Genomic DNA, 19,324 nt, shown 5'->3' with positions numbered 1-19,324 from the left:
CAAACAGCATGCTGTCAGAATTTTGCATAGCCATTATTTCATAAGGCTTCAGTTTATTGTTAGCTTTACATAAATGAGTATCATCGATTAGGCAAGAGAACACCACGAATACCTAACAATAATGCGAACAGCGCAACATACAGCACTTCTGAAATTACACCCTTGTCACTACACGTAATTTGGTCTTTGAAAAAGAGAAAGAAGAAAAAATAAATATACACAGAGTGATGGGTGTACTGCTAAAGTATTCTATAGGAAAGACAAAACCAAGCAAGACTTCCCGGCAGCTCAGAGCTAGAAGCAACTCGCATCGTACGAACGGCGTGTTTTAGTTGCGTGTTCAGCGGCAAATTTGGCCACTTTGCGACTATTGTCAAGAGGGGGCGGTCATAGCGTTCCTCTTGTCTGGCACAGAGAACCTCCTCTACGAGGCCTTCATTGCTTTTTCTTTATTTCCTCTTTTTTCAGTGATGTCCCGCCCAAGCGCTTTTGTCTTCCCTCCCCTCTATCTTTCCCTTCTCATTTCTCTCTCTCTCTCTTTCTCTCCGTCTCCCCTCTTTCAACCAGTCACTACGCTTTCGGTGTTGGCTGTTCTTTCTTTCTGCCTTTCACCCGCTCTCACTTCCAGCCGGTTCCTCTCCGCTTGCTTTGCTGCTTTGACAAGCCGTTCACAGCGACCGAAGTGCTGTAGTTGCCTCGAACCGTGCGTGTGTGCGTGTGCCGCGCTCGCGTGCCGGAACGAAGTGTAGCAATGAAACACTGTCTCGTTTCGCTGCGCTCAATTGACTAATGACTGCGAACGCCTGGGCGGCATGCCCCCTGTCTTTTCGCCCTTTACTCTCACCTTCTGATGTTGTTTTGCAGCCGCTTCCTTTACTCCTTGCAGTTCTCGCTCCTCGTTGCCATGTAACATTACAGCGAAAATTTAAAAACGTTTTAAGTGAGCCAGGAGAGAAAAATCTGCTCTGCCAGTTTAAGCGCTATTTGAAAGAGAGAGTGTGTTTGATAACGACCAGAGAAATTGACCTGGCTGGCCTGTTGCAAGCTCATGGCGTATTTTCTGGACGCATGTCTCAAAGCATATGGACGGTAGTTTTTATATTACCATTGAACTAAAAAGAAAATGGCACCCATTCCACTCTGTGAAGATGGAATGGCAGCGAAAGCTGACGACAGTCAAAGCTCTCAAACGAAAAGCTAAGTGCTTTCGCTGCCATTCCACCTTCAAAGAGTGGAATGCTTGTCATTTTTTGCGTTGCGAATCTGGCGTCGTTGCTCGTTCAGAAGTGCCCGGGCTCGCGATTGTCGCTTTCGTTCAGCATCGCGGGAACGTTCTTCGCTGGTGGTCGTTTCGCACCGGCGCCGTTTACATTCTCCTTGCTGTTCCCTCCGGCGCTCCACGTACGTATGTTGTTCTTCGGGTGTACGAACTATACGTGTCCGCCCCATCGCTAACGCAGCTATATTTAGCGCCGATACTTCCGCTGCCAATATACTGCGATAACTTTGACATCATGCTATTGTTCACGGCGAGCGTTCTAATTTGTTCCACATTTAGACATTAGCGCAGCCGCACTGCACCCGTATGGGTTTGTTTAGAAATCGCTAAGTCCGTTTCTGTTGCCGGACGCCGAAAAAACTACGGAAGGTTAGTCATGTACAGCTTTCGCCGTAAAAACGGATTGACGTGCTTTTTCGAACCAACAGTCTTTTGCTATTGACAGTAAGCACGATTAAGACCTCTCACAGAGGAACTTATTTTGAAATTCCGCCATCACAAGCCATCGCAGCAGAGGGCGACGAGGGCATTGTTGCGGTTTTTGAGGGCGACAGAATTGGACAAGCGGCTGTAGCCTGAACAGATGTTGATAGTGCTGCGAGTGTCACTGTGCTGTGCGATGACAGTATGCGGTGACAGTGACCGATTGTGATTCTGTGTCTATGCTCCTTTCTTTCCTTATCTCTACTTTGTTACCACTTTACCTCCCCCTCCCCTCTCTCCCCAACGTAGGGTAGCAAACCGGATCTTTTTCTCTGGTTAACCTCCCTGCCTTTCCCCTTTCCCCTCTCTCTCTCTCTCTCTCTTGGCGTCTCGAGCTTTCGTGCATAAATTTTTCTAATCGCCCTTTTCTGTGCAGTTATCAGCTTACTTCAAAACTGCTCATATATTGCACGAAAGAACTGGAATGAATTGAGCGCTTGTACCGGTAGAAGTTACGGTCATCTTTTGCAACAAGACTTGGAGAAGCATTTGCTACAATTTTCATAGAAAGACACCAGCAAATACAGCTAAAACATTTTGCCCGTACCCGAGAGAAAGAAAGAAAGAAAGAAAGAAAGAACATGAAGACCTATACAAAGGCGAGATAACCAAGCTCTAGTTTCTCCGTCCCACCTTAGCTGTGCCCTAGAGGCATCATTCTCCATCGACAACCGATGACAGCGCTGCACCAAAACATTTTCCCGCGTGGTTAAGAGAGCGTGAAATGAAGCTTTCAAAGCTGGATAACACACGAGGAGCCCTCGCGGGACGTGATCTCAGACGGCCAATAAACGTCGCGCCGTTTGGTAACTAGCGCCACGGGGTAGGCTTTGCTGGAAGCTGCAGAATTCAGACGAGAGGGAAAGAGCGGCCGACGGGCTGTGCGGAGGGAAGAAATAGCGAGCAGGGGGAAGCCTCTGGGATTGCTCGTTATCCGGGGCGGCACACAAACTCGAGCCGAGGCGAAGGGTCAGACATCGTGATTTCTGCATAGTGAGGCTCATTAGGCGCCCGCTGTGTCGAGACCACCCGCTACGTTGGTTGCGTCACACTCGGTGCTGTACACAGCCCGAGCGAAATCGCTGTATCTCTCGGCCGCGCGGCGTTAACTCTCTTGTGGGCTTCTTTAGCGTGCCCTCCGGCTATACCAGGAACCTCCCTTTGTTAGCGTGACTGCTTATTAAGTTTTATTAGTTACTACGTGAGCCGCTGATTCACGGTGGAAACAGCGGCCGCGGCCGCCTACACTTCGGCGGTTGCCGATGCGTGTCGACGAATAAAGGCTGCAGTTAAGAGGACTCTTTCCTGCTATATGACTCACCTTGCTGTGAAGCGTGATTTTCGGGAGCACGGCGCACACTTTTCGTTACACCGCAGCCGTTGGTGAAATCGTTAAAGGATAACCTTTCGATGACGGGAGAGAATAAGGAAAGTGGTCAGATGAACAGAAGGAAGATATTTCAACAGGTAGGTAAAAACATTTTCCCTGGAAATTTTCTTCCGGGGGGGGGGGGGGGGCAACATTTAGATCATGGTGAAGCCATAGCGATCTTTGAAGTAAGGAATCGGTCCCTATGTGGAACTATCCCTACTATATGCGAATGCTATCAGTTTATAACCATAGCCATTTATAACCATAACCATCAGTTTATAACCATAACCCAGCTTATAACGCTGAACGCCCTCAATATATAAAACTGAAAGATAATATATTAATATATTATAATATATTAATATATTATTATATTATATTATATATATATATATATATATATATATATATATATATATATATATATATATATATTAAAACTGAAATTCAAACAGGATAAAAGCGTGTTAGCATAACGTAGACTGACTAGCAGACGTGTGCACCGGGCTACCAGAAGACACCGACTCGAACAGCAATTAATGGTGGTAATAGCTTGCCCAGTTGTTTTAGCCCAAAGCGCGGAGAACACATATCGCAGATCACAAACTGTGCTCTGCTTATGTACTGGTGTAAGCGTGCCGGTTCCGGCACAGTCATCGTGGAGATATCTTTCTACTTTTAATTTTTCGAACGAGAGCGGTGCGATACAGCAACCATTCCTGTAGTACACGGTTATCGTCGATTACAAAGTCACAAAGTCCCGCAACCAGCTACGCTGTTCCTGGGTACGTATTCTGGTGTCCCGGCATTCCGTTGTGTGCCTCAAAGCACTGCACAGGCCTCGTTTCTTGGTCAGGGTCCGGCGCGGGCCCGTCGTTTGCAGCCCGAGCTCAGCCCAGGATGACCTGTTACGCCGAAGGACATCTGTCTGCACATGCCTTAAATATGGTGCACTGAGAATAAAGCAATAGAATAAAAGCGTTTTTTTCAGCATATAAAGACCAGTGACCAGTGACCAGTGACCTTCACTGGAGACCAGTGAAGGTATCTTGTTTGCCGAGTCTTTCTGGCAAGTAATATATGATAACTGCAACAGAAAACACGAAAGATGTATTGAATAAATTTTCAAAGCTGTCGCTGCCAAATTCTCTTGTAAGATATTTCTGTGCGTCCAAGGCTGTCAGAATTTTTACATAGTTTTCAACCATGCCATTGCTCATCGCACGTCTAGTTAGAGGTTGTTGTCATTCGCTGTAAAATTTCTTAAAGCCCTAACCCATGGGCGTTACCCATGGGACAAGTCAACACTCTTAAAGGTGTAAACATTTTCAGAGTGTAGCCAGCGCTATACTGGAATACGCAAGTCGCAATGTTACTCCCGTGCGTTCGCTGTCTTACGCTGTTACCCGATTTGGTGAATGCTTCAAATTAAAGCACGAACAAAGAAAAATGCTGCATTCATGCAAAGCCTTTTCAAAGCTCTGACGAGGAGGAGCATGGCCTGTAGACGCACACGCAAGGAAAAAAAGAAAGAAACTGAACGAAAAAGACGCGGAGACCTTCTTACTGAAACGAATTTCCATCTTCAGTAATCACTTTATTTATCACGCGGTGAAAGGGGAAAGGAAGGGTGCTTGGAATTCGTCGCACTTTCCCTAAATTCTCTTTCGAGTTCCCTGCAAGTTGACAGGATTCTTTACAGCTTTATTTTTTTTTACAACATCGCGTATTTTTTCCATCTTTTTTATTTTGGCTTCTCCTACGAGAACGGTAGCAAAGGCTAAGTGACATGGTTCTCCCTGGAATAATTTATTTATCCCATTTTTCTAGGCGAAGATCGGGGTGCTGCGGAGACGGTGTTAAAAGGACCGTCCTGAATCCTTTCACAGAGTGAAAAGAAGCGGTTGGGAAGATTGGGGATGGAGTGGGTATAGGGTGGGAAGGGGGAAGGTAACTGTGGGGTCGAAGGGAGTAAAAAGGAGCATAGCTTCCTTAACATGGTGAAAACAAAGAATGCGTAATAAAGGAAAACTAAAACAGGTTGTCCCGCGTAGAAAAGAAATATAGAAGCCTCAAATGTGCTTCCGTTCAATCTGGCTCGTTCTTCTTCGCGGAAGAGCATCCTTAAAGGTTTTAAAATGTGTAAAGAACGAAACATCGAGAAATGAAAATCTCGCGATAAGCATAAACACTGTGAGTGCTATAAATCAAGGCCGAGTTTACGCCATTCTTTACAACGAAGAGCGCTAATCTTGGTGACGCTGGTTTTGTGCTTTTTGTTCTTTGCTTTCTTTTTTTAGTGCCTCGAGTCGATCACTCTGTCACTTTGGAATCCGCGGTGTGGAAAGACCTCGGTAAGTGAGTGCGTCCTCAGCGTCAGACAGAATTACTTCTCTGCTCTGGAATGCTTTGTCACAGCTATTAATTTTAACTTCAGCGCGTCGCCTTGGGAGTCAGGAACGATGAAACCACTGACTTGACAGTAGCCTTCAGGGACGGGCTTGCTGAAAGTTTACCCTTTAGGTGGGCGACCAAAGGAAGCATATTTCCGATGTATTCACAGCGTGGCGTAGGCCCGTATACAAGCACTTAGTGATCCGATCAGCGCGCTGTGATTCCATGCGAAATCTGTTCACTGAGTCAAAGATACTCGGACCGTGGCCACACCCGTCACTGGCACGAAAAGCGATTCGTGCACTAGTGCAATACTTGAAGTGCACCTGCTTAAGAGACCGTTTATAGTGTCCCTCTGTATAGTGTGCCTTCCACACGCATTCAGTGCTTACTATTTCCCTTTTTTCCTCTTTCTGTTTCCCTCTCTCCCACCCCCAGTGTAGGGTAGCAAACCGGATGCTCTTCTGGTTGACTTCCCTGCCTTTCCTGTCCTAGCTTTCTCTCCTCTCTCTCTCTCTCTCTCTCTCTCTCTCTCTGTTGCACGTGGTCACGGATCAAAGCAGTACAGTGCGCCTTTATTTTACCATCACCAGAGTTGAGATTTCCGTGACATGTCTAAATTTAGAAAAAAAAGAAAGAAATGCCCCGATGTTAGTGACAGCTACGTACATGCATCGGCCGAACTGCTTGGATCTCATCTTGAGCAACTCTGTTGTCCCGAAATGTCCCGAATTTACATTAGGTGTCCCGGAATCTTTGATTGTCCGCGCAGTTCAGGTTTTGTATAACATTTCCAGCGATTGACTGAACTAGCTTGTCCCCACTTTTCCATGCAACTGCAGGTAAGATTTTAGCCTTGGCAGGGAGAAATAATATTTCACGCGCAACGGCGTCCGAATAACTAGTGCTGTAAACTTCCTTCAAAAATGCAAGTACTGTGAAAGTAATACATTTATTTTACGCGCATCACATGTCTGCTGCACCTGAAAGAGTGGTTCATGACGTGTATGCGTTCGCTCTCAAACATCTCTGAAACGGAGATGAGGATCTCATCGCAACCCCGTAGTTTCATTTTCATTCCGGGCGCTATCCTACGAAACATCAGAGGTTTGCCGTAAATTCATCCGGCTATTGAATCGTGGCTGGCGATACTTTTTGTCTTGTATGTACTTAGTGTGCGCTGCATCGTGTTCCACTATACCAGAGTCTTGTGTTATTCAAGCACTGTCGATTCGGTTTGCTATCACATCCCGCAATGTTTAATTCACCGAGCCCGGGCGAGAAACAAAAGCAGCATACGTTTAGGTTCCTTACACTTGTGCGCTGCTTCCCTCCAAGACATGATACGCGCTTAACACGTACGGACACTCATGCGGCTTCGAGTACCATTGATGAGTATAGGTTTATAGTGAGAATGGCGATGTTGGAAATAGCAGGGCTTGACGCGGAGGTGCGACTTGAAACCTTAGGTTCTGTAGGAGAAAAGTTGGACGGCCGGTCCTGCTAAAGAAAAACTCGCGTGGAAACCTGACATTGAGTGGGCGCGTAACCAAGAGTAGCGATTGGCGATTACAACTGGGCTCGGGTTTTTTGCTATTCGTCTCTGTGGAAGCGGAGCTCTTGCCCTCCAGACGACTTTAAGAATATCCTAAAGGAGAAAAGACACAGGTTGTGCGAGCAGCTGCCTGAGATGTTTTCGACAATTCTTTTCAATGCACAGAGAATAAATCAGCACGTGTTTTGGCCGCCAGATCATGATAACCATTTTGATGCCAATAAAACAATCTAAACGTATATTGGTGTTCTATGCACTGTCCCACAATGTGTTTTGGAATGGTCTTCTTTCTCAATGTCCACTTTTTGTCGAGATTTTAATAATGTTCCGTTCCAGGTTTGCCCAACTCTAATCATAACGCTGTCTTTAACACGAAGTGGATACGCAAACGCACCAACCTTCTGCGTCGTCACGGGAAAAATTATTCAGAAATACTGTTTTTATGGTTGAAGTTTTACAGTCTGTATTAACGCCCCTAATCCCTGTTGGCATAATTGTTCAGTAAAGTATTGTTTAAGTAAAGCATTATTTAGCTGACCCGACTGCTCTAAAGTTGCCTATTGAAAGGGGCTATAGATCAAGTAGCTAATCACAAATTACTTAGCGAAAGTTGGACTTCGTGCTTAGCCATCTCTTAATCCAACAAAAGACGTTCTTCATTATATTTCCTCAACTTAGTGCTCCTCGGGCTCGCCGAACCACTACGGAAACAGTCAGTGTGCTCTATCAGCTATCTATTCGACGTGGGTCTTGTGAACAACTCGTGTCGGAGATACGTGAAATGCAACGTAATTATGAAAAGGCACAACAACATCGGGCTTCAGTGGCAGCCGGGATATGGTATCTATGGCAATGACCTCGTCGACGAAGCTTCTCGAAAAACACGCGAAGGAAAAAAGTTTTGTTTCTCTAATTTTATTGATAGCTGAAGCAGCTCAGCCTGTAAACAAACTAGCACATAATTTGACATTACAAAAGCGGAACACAGCTGACTGTATGCGCAATCCGTAGCACTCACTCGACCCTTATGCGCATGCAATCGAGCCTGTTACCGGTTCATGCGCTGCATTACGCTCTGCCTTCATTATATCCATTAACGGCCAATTCCTGCGAAAAGTGATACGAAATGAACAGTCTCGAAGGAAAATAATCCTTACATTAAGTTGACAACGCGTCTTGGTGGACAAGCTTGCGGGCGTAATAAGAAACTTCGTTAGAGTGTACTTAGTTCAGATATTGTTTGGAAACTTATATTGACCTGACGTTGCTCTTCAAAAAGTTTCATAGTATCATCGACGACGCAGAAGCACTCGCTGGCAATACAGTTAGTATTCCGCAAAAGCTCACAAGCTGACGTAGGCCTTTTTTAAATCATATCGCAAAACTCTAGTGAAATTCCAATAAAACGCATTTTACGAGTTAAGCTTCGAAGCCAGCATGTTAACTTTTAATCTTCACTACATGGGTTGCCTGAAGACACTTTGTGATCACGGTCAATTAAGCGGAAACGGAGGCGCAAAGGCTGCAGGATGTTGGAAGATGGGAGGTTGTTTAGAAACAGGGGAGCTGCGCAGTGACGCAAATGGTAGCGGAAGCACGCAGAGTAGCCAACCAACCCTATAGGACATTCTTTTGGCATGTGGTGGTCCCGGTTTCGAGCTCTTAGTGAGCAACATCCTGTAGAAAGAGCACCTACAGCTAAAGGGATGAAATGATCGCTGTACACATGAGACGAACGTTGAGGAGTAAACGGAGCGGGAGAGAGAAAGCGACTTAGTTGCACTTGTATCACTTTTTTTTTTTTGTAGGAACGATCCCGCCTGCAAAGTTTCGTGGCTTCCAGCCATGGCAGCCTTTCCACGCGATGATTCTATACACAAACAAGCGCCTAAGGGTGCGCCGGCGATGCGACGAAACTTTTTACCTCCCGGAGGGAAAGTTACCGTCAACGTTTTTTGTGCATGCTTCGGTGTTGGCTTAGTTGGCTACAAACACGTACGCACGCGCAGAGAAAGCCCCACTAATGCGATGAACGGAGTGGTTTTTTTCAGCCAACGCACAAGGGCACTCGTTCGGGGGTTAATCGAGTTGCATAATTGCATTCTATCCCGAAGCTATTGAGTACACAAAGAATCGGAGACCCCGACCCCGTGTTGATTAACAAAGCCAACCTCCCCAAACGCTGCCGATTCGTAGGCACGCCTCGAGCGCAGCACACATTTCTGCGTAGGTGTTCAGCAGGAATGCGACTCTTAGTTCGCCACATCGTTCAGGTGCCTCGTATTGCGGGGTTAGGAAAAACTAATTTTCCTGGCTGTGCCTGCGATCGTTGGCACACTGCGCACCCACTAGCAACCCTTTCTCAGAGTTGGCTGCAGAGGACAGAACGTTTTATTTTTTTTTTTCTGTTTGCGCTTGTGCCCAAAGGGAAAGACCGATAGGAACGACGCTCTGTCCTGATTTACACATGCCTGCGGGGACACCGATCTTTTGGGCTTTCTAACTTCTGACGCGCATGATGCTTTGTCTGCCTGTTTGCTGGATGGTCATCGGTAGCGAGTTGCTGGCGCTGTAAACGCATCTGCGAGTCGAAACCTGGCATCGTGCGGTATCGACTGCACACGACCGGAACGCACCGAACGTTCGGCTTCGCCACTATACCTATACTTCTGTATCCAGCCAGTTCTCTTCGCTGTTTGGCTTTGCCGTGTTGCGGTTTGTTGCGGCTTTCTTCTAGCTTTAGCGTTTCGTTCTCTCCTGTTTCCTCGCGTGGGCAAGGAATGCGCTGCTTTGCGTTCGATTAGTCTGGCAGCGTGCGTCCCGCATGGACCTTATACGCTGAAGCGAGCGGTATTTCTGATGACTCCGCTGCACTACAGGAACGACAGAAATTCGCTCCCAGGGGAATGTAAACCGCAAATGTGAGTTTGTGCGCGCGTGTATGCGCGCGTGTGTGTGCGTGTATGCGTGTGTGTGTAAGGACGTAGCACTGAACGTTAGAGGCACGTCCGGGAACAGCGTAGACGTAACCTGAGTAGTATCTGCGTTCGGTGCGACAAAGAACATAAAACAAGACAAAAAAATTCACCAATGATTACGATACTCCCTAATGCAAAATCTGAGCGCAGATCTATACGTGTTTTAATTTCGCGATATATTGATGCATCACACCGATCATTGTACTGATTGGCAAAGCCGCGACGTGCGGCGCTATATATAGACCAGCCACACAGTTGCCGCTTCCCGACAACTGCATTTTATGCAACCATAATCTTTACTGAAGAATGCTTGCGGCGAACGCTCTGCACAAAGGCAAGCTTTCTTATTTATTGATTTTTTTTTGCTTTCCCCTGCACAGTCGATGCCGCGGGTGCCCGGACGATAGCACCATCTGGTGGGGCTTCAAGGTGGCTTCCTCCGCTTTCCTTCTCGCGCTCTCTTTGCTCTCGCCGTCTTTCATCCGCCGCTGCGCTCCACGTTCACTCTGTCATCGTTCGCTGTACTCATTCGTTCGGTTACGCAGAGGGAGGACGAGGCATGCCGACGCTCAACGCAGTAACGGGCGCATAAGAGGTACGCTCTAAAATGGTTCACGCCTATAGAGGACTCAGGACGCCGTAATAAGCCAATTCAAGTAGCACAGCCTGTATCTGTTTCTTTTTCCCTTGCCGTATAACAATCGTCATCGTTATGTCCTGCTTCTGCAACAAATTGAGCTAGAAATATTAAGATTGAATAACTTTTATGGGCGTATAGTGAAACAACGGTCATTTCAACGAAAAGCAACATGAGTCCTGGTTGTTACTTTATCTATCTCTACTGCTATAATATGCACTTGGTTCGTACATACGAAAACCGAAAAGAACTTCCTTGTTTCACGTTGACAAAATGAGCTCCTGGTTTCCGTTATACAGCTCTGAATGGCATGAAACGCTGCTTTTGTTCATCTGTAACCCTATTCTTTTCATCAGGACGCACGTTTTCAGCGTGCTTGTTTTACTAACATGGCTAATAAATTTATTTCTATAGTGTTTTTGGCTAACCTTTAATTAAGGGCGCGTTTTTCTCCCCCTGATAACCTCTTCTTCTCTGCGGGGCGCTCTCAAAGGGACAAACTACGACAAACTAATTTTGCAGGTGTGTGCTGACGCGACATTCTAAACCCAAATGTGCTCCCGCCTTCTTGTAGTATTCGTTTGTGCTGGTTTGGCGGGTGACCTTAGATGAAAATTCGTGCGGAAGTTAGCTGCTGTGAAATTAGGCGACAGTATAATCCTATATAAGTTCGAAAAATATAAATTTTTATATCGCTACAATGACGTCAGATCCAATGCACATGCTGGAATGTATGTGAAGCGAACCTTTCGTGATGCCGTTATTTAGACGCTGTTCATAAACTGTTCATATTCTGCACCGCATTTTGCAGCATAGCGATTACTGAACCCAACGTATAGCGTGAAAGATGGGTCTTCATCCGACGCGCGGTAGCCATCTCGACAACCGGGCGAACGTGCGTCGGAGGCCCCCTATAGCATGCTTTCACTTATCAAGGTGGCGTTTCTATGCTACGCATATCTTACAAAAAATCTGCGATTTCGGGCACACTGTATAGTGTGATCGCGTACGCTCAACACGCCTCGTGCCTCAACACGCCATCGCGCAGCAGCCCAAGTGCTCTAATCATTACGCCACAATCGCAAGCATTCTTATCTTGTGGCAAGGTGTAGCTCTTTTCCTTCTGTTAGACTGCAATGTATGCGGAATCAACTCATGTTTTTGCTTTTGTTTTTCTTGTCAGATGGATACCTATAAAGTGCGTGCCATTCAATGTTATCTCATTACAACAAATGGCAGTTTTGCCCTATGACGAAGCATAGAAATCGATAGCAAGATTTAACGTAGCGCTGTAGGTGTCTCGGAGCGGTACGCGATGAGCAGCGCTATTAGCGGCATTGCAGACTTCGCACCCATGGCGGTCCCACCTCGATGGCGCCCGAGATGACACCGAAAGACTGGGACTGAAAGAAAACCATCGACGTTTGCCAACGCCCGAAGAAGAAGAAAAAAGAAAAGATCATATGGCTTTAGCTCGACGTTTACTGTCCGTTCACTTCTGACCAGTGAATGCATGAAGTACGCGCACAAAGCTCCTCAGCAGGAACGTCAATGTGTGTGCTCACAGAGCTCACGCCAGGTGGTGGTGGTAACAACTTTATTGACACTCTGCTCAGTTATGACCTGGCAGGCCCGAGTCCTAGAATGGCCCCTCACGAGGAGCGACCCTTGCGGCCCAGGCAACGAGGGCTTTTTGTACTTTTTCTTCCGGCGTTCTGAGCAGCTCTTCCTCACGCCAGCAGCATGAAGTCAGAACGGTACACCCTCGCGCCTGCAAAGCCGACTGAGCGGAGTGCGACGGTGAGTCCGCTTGGCTTCGTCGCTTTTGGAGCAAAACGCACTGTGCACGTCTCTGGGGAGTTTCTAAAGCCTCCACACGCGAGACCACGCAAGTGCCGGCGATACCAGAACGATGCCGTCGATACCAGAACGATGGAAACGACGGCTCCCGGCACCAACGCACCTCGAGTAACCGGATAATTGCTATCGCAATAAAATGCAGATCCCACACAAAACAGACAGACAGACAGACAGACAGACAGACAGACAGACAGACAGACAGACAGACAGACAGACAGACAGACAGACAGACAGACAGACAGACAGACAGACAGACAGACAGACAGACAGACAGACAGACAGACAGACAGACAGACAGACAGACAGACAGACAGACAGACAGATAGAGAGACAGATAGAGAGAGAGAGAGACAGATAGACAGACAGATAGATAGAGAGAGAGACAGATAGACAGACAGATAGATAGACAGACAGATAGATAGACAGACAGATAGATAGACAGACAGATAGATAGATAGACAGACAGATAGATAGATAGATACAGACAGATAGATAGATAGATAGATAGATAGATAGATAGATAGATAGATAGATAGATAGATAGATAGATAGATAGATAGATAGATAGATAGATAGATAGATAGATAGATAGATAGATAGATAGATAGATAGATAGATAGATAGATAGATAGATAGATAGATAGATAGATAGATAGATAGATAGATAGATAGATAGATAGATAGATAGACAATGGTTGACAATGGTTGACAAAGAAGAGCAGAGCCTGCTGTTCGTACCGTAACGTTCTAGCGCACGGCTAACACCCGAACATCGGTCACCAGAGCGGGGCAAAGAGAATGAACGAAAAGATGACAGAGACAGAAAGGAAGAGAGGGTACGGAGCTGATAGCTCGGCGGCCACAAGCTGCTCTTCACTGTGATAAACAATGATATGCGAATCATCTTCAATGACGGCGCATGCTTCAAATTGCAACATTTTACCACTGAGCAAAGAAAGATTTATCTGTGGAGTCCCTATCTAAATACGTAGAGAAGGAGAAATAAGTTTTCTCGTCAATCACTGCACCAATTTCGATGCCATTTATTCCATTTAAATGAAGTTAGAAACTTGTATTGTAGAAGGGAATCTACAATTTATGCCGTTCACTTTCAAAGAAAAATACTTGAATATTGCAACATTGAAGGAAACGGAAGTATCAAGCTTTCAACCCTAACTCGCAATAAATATGATATCACAATTCAGCAAACCTCTACTAAGCATACATCTAAAGCATATCAAATTTATCTAATATACACTGCTCTAAAGTGTATGTACCACTAATTTGTGAGTATGGCTTTTGCGAAACCCTCATAAACATTGTAACAATTTTTATATACATTCTCATATATACTATTTGTCCCTTTGAGATGCTTTAAGAGATGCAGTTTACAGAACAACGATATCCGTTCATGATGCAGAGTTACCGATTTCTAAGCCTCGTGCTTCTATTTTTCTGAAACTTGTTGATTTCCGGCAATTATTGTAAAACACACGCACGCGCACGCATGCACGAACGCGCACACACACACACACACACACACACACACACACACACACACACACACACACACACACACACACACACACACACACACACACGCACACGCACACACGCACACACGCACACGCACACACGCACACACGCACACGCACACACGCAACAAAAAAAGCACGGCGTAGCTTTATGCTACAGATGCAATCGGTCCACCGATTGTCTCAGAAGTATTTCTGCGGGCTTCATGGGCTTGCATGCGGACTTCCTACGGTAACATGGTGCGGAGCGGAAACTTAGCACGTAAAATAGGCAGGTAGATCACCGGTGATTGCAGGGTTGTGGCAAACAATGGGGGCCTCGCTATAAAATGAGAACGCGATAATGAGGCTAAATGTGTTTAAGTGCCACTCGAAACAATTTTGGGGGGGGGGGGTGTAGGGGGGCGGGATACTAAACTGTAGCAGAGCGAGAATAGCAGTTCTTCAGACCGAATCAAATACCAATCGAATACTGCAAAAAGCGAAGCGAATAGGAATCAAATAGTGCCGGAAGGTAATCTATTAAAATCGAATATTGAATATATTCTAACACTGCGTATATTGTACAGCTTTCTGGCCAATAAAAACGAGCGATGTTAATATCCTCCTTTCACAACAATAAAATGCTTGTCATTGCGATCCACACCGGCCATGCTTTATTAAAAGTACAAAGGAAGCAGTAAGTGTTTATGCATTATTAGTTTATAAAGATAACATTGTGCACCAATTAGTATCGTTTACCATCGCTACCAGACATTCATGTCGTCTCCTACGATGGCAGAGGGAAATAAAAGAAAGGCACTTTTTCTATAGTTCAAATTTTCTCGGCAGATGGGGCTATGCTATATCAATAATTAAATAAATTTTTGGGGTTTTACGTGCACAAACCACAATATGATAATGAGGCACGTGGCAGTGAGGGACTCCGGGTTAATTTTGACCACCTGGGGCTCTTTAACGTGCACCACGTGCTCAGTACACGGTCTCTTTTGTATTTCACCCTCATCGAAATGCAAAACGCCAAACGCCACCATGGTGGTTTCGCTGCATCGTATAAAATATGCTGCAATGAAACGTATTCTGATGTATTGCATGAGAGCTAACAAGTGCTATATCTATACATAGTACTTAAAAATACCCACTGACGAATTCATTGTTTAACTACTTTATTGCGAGAGATCGTGTTTAGCCGGAAAAATCGGAAACAGCCTGGCTGACTGAACGACACAGCGTGCTCTAGTATTTTATGCCCACTGTGAACGGGATGAAAATACCGCATTTTCGCTTCAATTTCATGTTTGTCCGTCTAAAGTTGATCACGAAAAGTGTCCGAAAACTATTCGACAAATATTTCTACTTAGAAAATGTGTACTCTGAAACATCAGTTCTCGTAAAACATTTCTCGTGGCCTGCGATGTAAGATATACTGGTGGCATAAAGTCGCGCAAAATAAAAGCAATCACGAAGGAAGTTATGAAGAACAACCGCTGTAGTCATTCCACAAACCAAATTGACCACAAATCGAATAGTATCAGCAGCGAAGCAAATTTAATATTGAGTATTATTCGAATAACTTTCGAATAATGAACAGCAGTTTTCACCGTTACTATAAAACAATGTTCACATCCTAGTATTAACAACTTCAGCAAGCTTCTGTTATTACATTGCACGCTATTAGGCCTTGCTTATTAAATATGCAGATGGGGCATTATGAAGAAATAAGCAGTTTGGTAGCATACCTAGCACTCTTCGGAGAGTACGAATGATCGGTTTAGCCGGTCGAGTCTGGCTCCCTGGACGAGATAGCCTGCTCCACTACGTAAGCGCTCATGCTCTGCGCCTACTATACTTGGCTACGAGGATGAAATTTATCGTACTTTTATTTTGTTTGATTGAGCGCAGTTCAGGATTCTAAAATAATAAAGAAATATTAGAAAAATGTTTGCATTTACAGATAGTGACTATTAGATTCGAAGACAGAGTCGAAAAAACAATATTCGATTGTTTATATTAAAGTTTAGAATTGTGGCTGAAGAAAAAAACCAGATAGACGCTGGCGCCTGGTGTCCACAAAGTATATTTTTTGCCGAGCCCGCTCAATCAGGCGGAAGCCTGATTCCGCCGATTCCGCTGCTCGCGCATCGTCAGCCTGCTGGGCGTGTCCTCGTCGTCTTCGTACGTATAGCGCTGCGTAGTCGGTAGGCGTAGTCGGAAACGTTGGCAGGTGCGATGGGCGAGTCGTCGAGCAATTCGCCAGGGACTCGTAGAGTGGTGCTTCAGTTGGCGGTGAGAACGTTCGGTCGACCCATTGGATATCGGGTGGTAAGAGGTCATCTTGATCGGGAGAATCCGAGGCCCTGACTGACTGGATAGAAGGCGGACTGCGAAAACAGCGGGGCTCGAGGTCCTTGGAACGGTAGGCTTAGCGAAGCGGCTGAGGCAGTCGGAGCTGAGAGCGATGATGCGAAGTCTGGAGTCACAAATTTGTGGGTGAAGAAAAACCAGACAGACGCGGTGCCTGGTGTGCACAAACTATATTTTTAGCCGAATCGCTCAATCAGGTGCAAGCCTGATTTCGCCGATTCCACTGCTCGGGCACCGTCACCGTGCTGGGCGTGTCCTTGACGTCTTTTGTGCCCGGACCATTGTGGCACGTATAGCAGTGCGCTACATAATAACCGCACGCCCCTATACGAAGTTACGCTGTTTTTTCGCTGAAATGGGCACCTAAATTACAGGGCTAGATTAACTTGCAAGCTAAGGAATCTGCAGCCATAGGCTCCACGAAAATGTTTTCTTAACGGGTCCCTCACGAATTTTATAAGGCCCCTCACCAGGGCACCGTTGGAAATTATGGTTATGCAGTAAAAGTTCTAACATGCCGTCCAGCGAGCATTCTACCCCAAGAATTCTTAAAAGGATTCTACTAGTAGCCCAAATAGTTTCTGCTATTGAAGAAGAGGAGAGAAAAAGTCAAGAGCACGTCGTCTGACCACCGAAAGTTAGTTGTCGGATGCATAGATGACCTGATCAACCGCTGTGAAGACATAAGACAAAGATTTTGCTAAACAGTTTGCCGTCCAAACAATGTACTGGAAGGACGTGCTGAAGCGTGTCGTGGTTCCTGTCAGACTGCTGGACTGGCTAGGTCTAGCGCTTAATAAGGGTCGCAAGGAGGCATTCGGTTACCCTAGAAATAACCATTTTTGGGGCTTTTATATAGGTTATCACAGAGTTTGGCTCATCCCTAAGTAAAGACATTGTTTGCCATGGCAACAAAGGCAAATGTTATCCATTCTGTTGTTCCAAGTCGACCTGCAACGACTTTGTTGACATGATGGTGGGTGCTCTACGGAGACGAATTGTTGAGTAGGTGCATGAAGACAAACGTTACTACCTCGATGTCGACTCCACGCCAGACGTCTCCCGTGTTCACCAGCTTTCCACTGTCCTCCGATACAGCTTGATGGTGACTTTGACGAGAAAATTTATTGGGCTTGTACCAATGAATCGCACATCTGTGAATATCTCGACGCAACCATGTGTTCTGTTGTTCAGGAGAACGAAATTTTATTCGAGAACTGCCGGCGGCCAGTCCTACGACAGTGCCAGCAACATGACAGAGGAATACAAGAGCCTTGAGCTAATAGTTCTGCGGAAACCAGCAAGGTGGAGAGAAGTAATGAATGAAGGGAAAATCAGACATCTGCCCGTTCGTAGCAATTGCTGCAAAGGAAACCCATACGGGTTCCTCGAAAGAAAAGTCTCGCAGTTGAAGGAAAATTCGTCCTGGTCCGGGACTCGAACCGGGACCACCGCTTTTACGGGGCAGCCGCTCTACCATCTGAGCTAACCAGGCAGCTAGCAGGCGGCCGGGTGCAGTCGAATTTGTCAACAACTCGAAGCAAAGGCAAGACTTTGACGTAACCGTCTGCTAGCCGCCTGGTTAGCTCGATGGTAGAGCGGCTGCCCCGGAAAGGCGGTGGTCCCGGGTTCGAGTCCAGGACCAGGACGAATTTTTCTTCAACTGAGAGGCTTTTCTTTCAAGGAAGCCGTATGGGTCTCCTGTGTAGGAATTGCTACGAACGGGTGGATGTAAGGAGAATCCTCTTGCAACATATGTTCCATGCTGCAGCCAATTTTCTTAACTTGGTTGGTTCGTGCAGTGCATATTGTTGTGTAGAGGCAGTTAAATGTTTTAGTCTACGTCTAAGGCAAGCAATAATTCTAGGTATTTTCTTTAACGTCTCTATTTCCCTTTGCAATTATTTGAGTATTTCAATTTCAAACTGTGAGACCAAACGGTCATTTTCAAAGCTTTACTTCATTGAGAATTGCCTGCCCTCCTTACTCGGCGAGAGAAAGCTGACATCCCTAGCCATTATGTTCATCGAGTGGAACTTGATGAATAATTCTTTTGATGAAACAATATATAGATTTGTTTGAAAAAGGCTATAAGAGCCGTGAAGGTGGTGTTCTTGCAGATGAGTTTATACGCGGAGTGGACATAGTTTGCCGCTGATAACTACAGCTTCAGAAGACCGATTAACAAAAATAATAATTAGCTATTTAATTAGTGCCTTAGGGGCATTTGCTTAAATAGAGAACTTGAAGGCAGTCACATTTTAATGTCCTCTCACATAAAAAAAAGAACTCTCGAAAATCGCACCTAATTCGAGATATTTACCACCAAATTTAACCGGTAAATCCAGGCGATATCGAAACCGAGCGCCGCGGGAGCACAGCTAAAGGCGCGCGCCCCGATGTGATATTGACACGTGCAGTTGCTTATTTTTATCGGGCGACCATGTTTCGCCGCCTAACAAATGTTATCGCACAGCGCGGGACGCGCCTGCATGTATCCGAATTATCTGGAATGTTATCGATGCTTCTATCCGTTGTCTGTTGTCGCCGAACCTTGTGTTATCTGATTTCATCGCGTGATGCGAATGGTGTATAGAGCTTTGTGGAAGACACGCGGGTCCCAGCGATTAGTCTGGAACCTTCGACGACTGCTCTATATAAGCCGACGCGCTTGACCCGCTGATCAGATTTCCGACGATCGCCGACTGTGTTCGCCGTTTTCGTTGAGCATTGAGTGCAGCTTGTTTTTTCTGGACACAGGTTAGCCCAGTAAAGTTAGTTTCGTCATTCGCAGTTTTTCTTGCTGTGTCCTCGACCGTCACTACCACGTGACAATATCAGCAGATCGAAAGGGCCCATGACGACGA

General features: G+C 45.9%; 1 long non-coding RNA gene across 2 annotated transcripts in view; it reads left to right on the top strand.

The window, feature by feature from the left end:
- LOC142584410 (uncharacterized) overlaps window positions 1-19,324 on the top strand; it is a 207,149-nt gene that overhangs the window by 92,862 nt on the left and 94,963 nt on the right. For both annotated transcript variants that reach the window (XR_012828783.1, XR_012828784.1), the window contains exon 2: window positions 5,435-5,488. This is a non-coding gene — a long non-coding RNA (uncharacterized LOC142584410). The remainder of the gene's footprint in view (window positions 1-5,434; window positions 5,489-19,324) is intronic.

Source organism: Dermacentor variabilis, chromosome 6 (assembly GCF_050947875.1).
Source record: "Dermacentor variabilis isolate Ectoservices chromosome 6, ASM5094787v1, whole genome shotgun sequence".
NCBI lineage: Eukaryota > Metazoa > Arthropoda > Arachnida > Ixodida > Ixodidae > Dermacentor > Dermacentor variabilis.
The sequence above is the reverse complement of the archived record's forward strand: the minus strand, read 5'-3'. Positions and strand labels throughout refer to the sequence as shown.